Here is a 7500-nt window from a genome sequence, read left to right as displayed (position 1 = left end):
GTGTTTGTGTGTGTGTGTGTGTGTGCTTTTGTTTATATTACATTGTGGGGACCAAATGTCCCCATGATGTAATATAAACCTGAGTTCACCTACATCGTGGGGACCAGCCAGCGGTCCCCACAATGTAAATGGGTTTATAAATCATATAGAATGAGTTTTTGTGAAAAAGTAAAAGTTTGCACAGTTTCCTGTGAGGGTTAGGTTTAGGGGTAGGGGCAGGGTAGGGGGATAGAATGTACAGTTTGTTCAGTGTAAAATGCATTGAAGTCTATGGAAAGTCCCCACAATTCACAAAAACAAACATGTGTGAGTGTGCGTGTGTGTGTGTGTGTGTGTGTGTGTGTGTGTGTGTGTGAGTGTGTGTGTATATGTGTGTGTGTATGAGTGCGAGTGTGTGTGTGTGTGTGTGTGTGTGTATGAGTGTGTGTGTGTGTGTGTGTCTATATATATATATATACTGTAAATAATTTTCATTTTGAATTTGTATTGTTTTAGTTCAAAGATCGTTTAGTCTTGTTTTAATCGCTTTGATTCATCCTGTAAGCGTGACGAGCTCCTGTTGATCTAAATCTCTATAATTAGACGAGCTCAGGTCATGTGATGAGAATCATTTGAGTTCATATTGAGATCACTGAAGTCCTTCACCTCTGAGAAGCTCCATTTGCTCTCATTTCATCTCATGACAGAGATCTGGTGTGCGTTATTGAGTTTGAGTGCTGACCTCTGACCTCTGCCTGCTTTATTCTGAAGAAACTCTTTATTTCTCTCTGTAATATCTCGTCTCATTGTTTTTCTGTGTCAGATGTGGGCGTTTGAAGGATTTGTGTCGTTGAAAGTAAAAAGATTCACCCTGAACGATGAGCGTCACGTGTTTTACCAGCTCATACTCCCACATCATTTGCTGTTCACCCAGTTGCTAGGGGCATGTGGGAGGTTTCTCACATCAGGTCTTGCAGGAACCTACAGTCGCCGTGTTATCAGTGCAGAACAGCAGCGTTCAGACATCGATCGGCACGAGACCGAAGGGCTGCTTGACTTTGCAGCTCAGCGTTTCTCATTATTGACTGAAGATAAGAGCGCCTGCTGGAATGTGAAGACATTCATCACAGAATATTAATGAACAGCTCTGTGTTAAACATCTCCTGTTACTTTATTCTCCACCTCACTTTATTCTGACGCTCTCAGCGTTCTGTACTCTCCGTCAGCACTTTGTAGAATTAGAAATGTGATGATCGCTTTCAGCTGAAGGTTTCGATGAAATATTAACATGATTAAAGCACATTCCACATGTCTTTACTTTTTAGTACAAGACACTACATGCACTGGTGGCATATTTTGCTTTCATAACTTTCTTCTTTCAGACTGTGGAAAGAAAACATCCAAAAGTGTTTATTGCACTTGATCTCTTTGTGTCTGTAGATGTTTAAAGGCGGCGAGTTTGAGTCAGAAAGCTTTACACACACCAAACTTGACTGTTTTATTCATATTTATATTCTGAAGGTTTGTTTATATATCATTCGCCTGATTTATAGGACATTTTATTCCTTGGAACATGGTGAAATGTGTTTGTTTTCTGTCTGTTGACAGTATTTTCTGATTTATGGAAACAGGAATCCAAAATCCCCTCTGTGAAAAACCTTTAATGTGTCGACAAAATTAAACCGGAATTTTGAAGCTGGTTTAATCCAATGTTTAGATTTCTGTGCTGGAAATGTATGCAAATCAGTGCATATTTAATTAGATGATGCCTCATTTGCATGTTTAAACATAATGTTTCAGAAAACGTGTAATACAAAACACATAGTGTGATTAAAGTTCACCTGTGCTGGATGGCCATGACAGATATTCATATTTTAAAAGCATAACAGTTTCATAATTTATCATCTAACGTGAAGTATTTTACACTATTTTAGGTCATTTAAAATTATCGTATGGAAGCTTGTTTTCGCCATGGAATAAAAATATTAAGGATAATTGCGAGATTTTATTTCACAATTCTGACTTTTTTCTCAGAATTGTGTTTATATCTCCCAATTCTGACTTTATAACATGCAAATGTGAGTTATAGACGGAATTGAAATATAAACTTGCAATTCTGAGAAAAAACTTCTTTCATCAGATGCCTGATGAAGATCTGACGATCGAAACGTTGCTAATAAAGTGTCTTTTTTATTGTTTTGCAAGATGATAGTGTGCAGGATTTAATTTTAGTTTTTTCCCTCACAATTGGACATTTTTCGAGTTTATATCTCGCAATTCTGACTTTATAACTCGCAATTCTGACTTTATAACTCGCAATTCTGACTTTATATCTCGCAATTCTGACTATATCTCGCAATTCTGACTTTATATCTCGCAATTCTGACTTTATATCTCGCAATTCTGACTTTATAACTCGCAATTCTGACTTTATATCTCGCAATTCTGACTTTATATCTCGCAATTCTGACTTTATATCTCGCAATTCTGACTTTATATCTTGCAATTCTGACTTTATAACTCGCAATTCTGACTTTATATCTCGCAATTCTGACTTTATATCTCGCAATTCTGACTTTATATCTCGCAATTCGGACTTTATATCTCGCAATTCTGACTTTATATCTCGCAATTCTGACTTTATAACTCGCAATTCTGACTTTATAACTCGCAATTCTGACTTTATAACTCGCAATTCTGACTTTATATCTCGCAATTCTGACTTTATATCTCGCAATTCTGACTTTATAACTCGTAATTCTGACTTTATATCTCGCGATTCTGACTTTATATCTCGCGATTCTGACTTTATAACTCGCAATTCTGACTTTATATCTCGCAATTCTGACTTTATATCTCGCAATTCTGACTTTATATCGCAATTCTGACTTTATATCTCGCAATTCTGACTTTATATCGCAATTCTGACTTTATATCGCAATTCTGACTTTATATCTCGCAATTCTGACTTTATATCTCGCAATTCTGACTTTATATCTCGCAATTCTGACTTTATAACTCGCAATTCTGACTTTATATCTCGCAATTCTGACTTTATATCTCGCAATTCTGACTTTATATCTCGCAATTCTGACTTTATATCTCCCAATTCTGACTTTATATCTCGCAATTCTGTCTTTATATCTCGCAATTCTGACTTTATATCTCGCAATTCTGACTCTATAACTCGCAATTCTGACTTTATATCTCGCAATTCTGACTTTATATCTCGCAATTCTGACTTTATATCTCGCAATTCTGACTTTATATCTCACAATTCTGACTTTATATCTCACAATTCTGACTTTATATTGCGCAATTCTGACTTTATATCTCGCAATTCTGACTTTATATCACGCAATTCTGACTTTATATCTCGCAATTCTGACTTTATAACTCGCAATTCTGACTTTATATCGCACAATTCTGACTTTATATATGCCTGATGAAGATCTGACGATCGAAACATTGCTAATAAAGTGTCTTTTTTATTGTTTTGCAAGATGATAGTGTGCGGGATTTAATTTTTTGTTTTTTCCCTCACAATTGGACATTTTTCGAGTTTATATCTCCCAATTTTGACTTTATATTTCACAATTCTGACTTTATATCACGCAATTCTGACTTTATAACTCGCAATTATGACTTTATATCTCGCAATTCTGACTTTATATCTCGCAATTCTGACTTTATATCGCACAATTCTGACTTTATATCTCGCAATTCTGACTTTATATCTCGCAATTCTGACTTTATATCGCACAATTCTGACTTTATATCTCGCAATTCTGACTTTATATCTCGCAATTCTGACTTTATATCTTGTAATTCTGACTTTATAACTCGCAATTCTGACTTTATATCTTGTAATTCTGACTTTATCTCACAATTCTGACTTTATAACTCACAATTCTGACTTTATATCTCGCAATTCTGACTTTATATCACAATTCTGACTTTATAACTCGCAATTCTGACTTTATATCTCGCAATTCTGACTTTATATCTCGCAATTCTGACTTTATAACTCGCAATTCTGACTTTATATCGCAATTCTGACTTTATATCTCCCAATTTTGACTTTATATTTCACAATTCTGACTTTATATCGCACAATTCTGACTTTATATCTCGCAATTCTGACTTTATATCGCACAATTCTGACTTTATATCTCGCAATTCTGACTTTATATCTCGCAATTCTGACTTTATATCGCACAATTCTGACTTTATATCTCGCAATTCTGACTTTATATCACGCAATTCTGACTTTATAACTTGCAATTATGACTATAACTCGCAATTATGACTTTATATCTCGCAATTCTGACTTTATATCTCGCAATTCTGACTTTATATCGCACAATTCTGACTTTATATCTCGCAATTCTGACTTTATATCTCGCAATTCTGACTTTATATCTCGCAATTCTGACTTTATATCTCGCAATTCTGACTTTATAGCTCACAATTCTGACTTTATACTCACAATTCTGACTTTATACTCACAATTCTGACTTTATAACTCGCAATTCTGACTTTATATCGCAATTCTGACTTTATATCTCCCAATTTTGACTTTATATTTCACAATTCTGACTTTATATCACGCAATTCTGACTTTATAACTTGCAATTATGACTATAACTCGCAATTATGACTTTATATCTCGCAATTCTGACTTTATATCTCGCAATTCTGACTTTATATCGCACAATTCTGACTTTATATCTCGCAATTCTGACTTTATATCTCGCAATTCTGACTTTATATCGCACAATTCTGACTTTATATCTCGCAATTCTGACTTTATAACTCGCAATTCTGACTTTATAACTCGCAATTCTGACTTTATATCTTGTAATTCTGACTTTATAACTCGCAATTCTGACTTTATATCTTGTAATTCTGACTTTATCTCACAATTCTGACTTTATAACTCGCAATTCTGACTTTATAACTCACAATTCTGACTTTATATCTCGCAATTCTGACTTTATATCACAATTCTGACTTTATAACTCGCAATTCTGACTTTATATCTCGCAATTCTGACTTTATAACTCGCAATTCTGACTTTATATTGCAATTCTGACTTAATATCTCGCAATTCTGACTTTATAACTCGCAATTCTGACTTTATAACTCGCAATTCTGACTTTATATCACAATTCTGACTTTATAACTCGCAATTCTGACTTTATAACTCGCAATTCTGACTTTATATCTCGCAATTCTGACTTTATATCTCGCAATTCTGACTTTACATCTTGTAATTCTGACTTTATAACTCGCAATTCTGACTTTATATCTCGCAATTCTGACTTTATATCTTGTAATTCTGACTTTATAACTCGCAATTCTGACTTTATATCACACAATTCTGACTTTATATGACACAATTCTGACTTTATATCACACATTTTGATGTTCATTTTTATTGCTTACAAAAATCACATCAATTTTAAAATGTCCCATATTTTTTTTTTTTACAAAAATTGCAAAGCACACAAAAGAATGTTCTTATTACATTACGAAATCATTATTTCTGACTGTTCTCAGAAATGTCCAGATTTTTAATGTTTTCTTCTTGGTTTTACGAACATTAAGGGAACATTCCATTTCATCATTAAACATTACTTTACTTTTAAATGTTCTCTGAAACAAGTAGTAACGCTAGATGAACTAAAAGAAGTACAAAATTTTGAGAACATTATTAAACACCAGATAACTCTGAACGAACGTTCTATTAATGTTACTGGAAGAACGTTAGTTCATAACGTTGTATTTGATGCGTTATATTTGTGTGGCCTGAGGAAGCGTGTTCTGCTGCTCAGCTGATGGCTGAAGGTCACATTGAGCTGAAATCCCATCAGCCTCGCTGAAGATGGAGCACAGCTTCCTGCCGCTAACTGCTGGTTTTGCAGCGATTAGCGTGGCTGTGCGTGACTCCAGCGCAGGCCTGCAGAGAGACTGATACACGCAGGAGGAGCAGAGGAGCGCTTCTCTTCCTCATTTCAGCCACCGTCCACACATAACATGCTCTTGTTTCTCTCGTCCTGTTGATCTCATCACTCGTGTGTGTTTAGAGTGTTTTCTAGTGTTTGTGAGAACGATTCTTTCCCGTTTAAGCTGCTTTGGCTCAGAGTAATTTTTTCATATTTTTTTCTGCTCCATCTAAAGAGGATTATGTTTGACTGCAGCCTAATTTACAAAAATAGTCTTTTATTTCTGCCTGTCTCTCTTTCTGTCTTTCTCTCTGCCAGCTTACAAGAATATGTTTCAAGAAGTTATGAAAACATTATTTCTGGATGTTCTCTGAACATTTAAAACGTCCAGTTGTCACTGTATCATTCTGCAAACATTATTGGAATGTTTCGGAATGTTCCGAGAACATTTAAAAGAAACAAGTGTAGCATTTAAGAAGACATTAGATGAACATCCAATAACGCTTATTAAAGACCAGATAACTTTGAGAGAAGCTTGCTTTTGTTCAGTCACACGTGAAAGTGAATGTAATACTGCAAATGGAGCGATTGTGAGCGTTAAAATCTCTAGGTGAATCAGATGTGATAAAGAGTGTTTCGTTTCTAACCAATCACTACAGACTGGGCTCTCTGACCAATCAGAGCAGAGGAAGCTCTTGGAAAGGATGATTTTTTTAAAAAATTATTTTTGAATTAACCCCTTTGTTGCTGTGTGCCTTTTTTTCCTGCATCATGGCTGATTTGTAGATTCTGCCCCCAAAAATTCTCAATTTTTTGTGTGTATTTTTCACCATTTAACCTTTCTGAAACATGTCCACAATTTTGTGCATTTGTGTGTGAGTGTGCGTTTGTTTGTTTGTGTGAGTGTGTGTTTGTGTGTGAGTGTGTGTGTGTGTGTGAGTCTCTGTGTGTGTGAGTGCGTTTGTGTGGGATTGTGTGTATGTGTGTGTGCGTTTGTGTGAGTGAGTGAGTGTGTGAGTGTGAGTGTGTGTGGCTGTTTGTGGGTTTGCATGTGTGTGTGTGTGTGAGAGAGAGTGTGCTTGTGTGTGAGTGTGTGTGGGCGTGCATGTGTGTTTCTGTGTGTGTGTGTGTGAGAGAGAGTGTGCTTGTGTGTGAGTGTGTGTGGGCGTGCATGTGTGTTTCTGTGTGTGTGTGTTTGTGTATGTATGCATGTGAATGTGTGTTTGTCTGCGTTTGTGTGTGTGTTTGAGGGTATGTGTGTTTGTGTGTGAATGTGTGTGTGTGAATGTGTGTGTGTCTGCGTTTGAGTGTGTGTGTGTGTGTGTGTGTGTGTATGTATGTGTGTGAATGTGTTTGTGTGAATGTGTGTGTGTTTGAGGGTGTGTGTGTGTGTGTGTCTGCGTTTGTGTATATATGTGTGTGAATGTGTGTGTGTTTGTGTGTATGTTTGAGTGTATGTGTGTGTGTATGTATGTGTGTGAATGTGTGTTTGTCTGCGTTTGTGTGTGTGTTTGAGGGTATGTGTGTTTGTGTGTGTCTGCGTTTGAGTGTGTGTTTGAGTGTGTGTGTGTGT

At 35.9% G+C, this 7500-nt stretch overlaps 1 protein-coding gene across 3 annotated transcripts in view; it reads left to right on the top strand.

Moving 5' to 3' along the window:
* LOC137021362 (heterogeneous nuclear ribonucleoprotein L-like) overlaps positions 1-7500 on the top strand; it is a 52868-nt gene that overhangs the window by 35132 nt on the left and 10236 nt on the right. The gene's annotated exons all lie outside the window — the stretch shown is intronic.

This window comes from Chanodichthys erythropterus, chromosome 6, assembly GCF_024489055.1.
Source record: "Chanodichthys erythropterus isolate Z2021 chromosome 6, ASM2448905v1, whole genome shotgun sequence".
In the NCBI taxonomy this organism is placed as follows: domain Eukaryota; kingdom Metazoa; phylum Chordata; class Actinopteri; order Cypriniformes; family Xenocyprididae; genus Chanodichthys; species Chanodichthys erythropterus.
The sequence above is the reverse complement of the archived record's forward strand: the minus strand, read 5'-3'. Positions and strand labels throughout refer to the sequence as shown.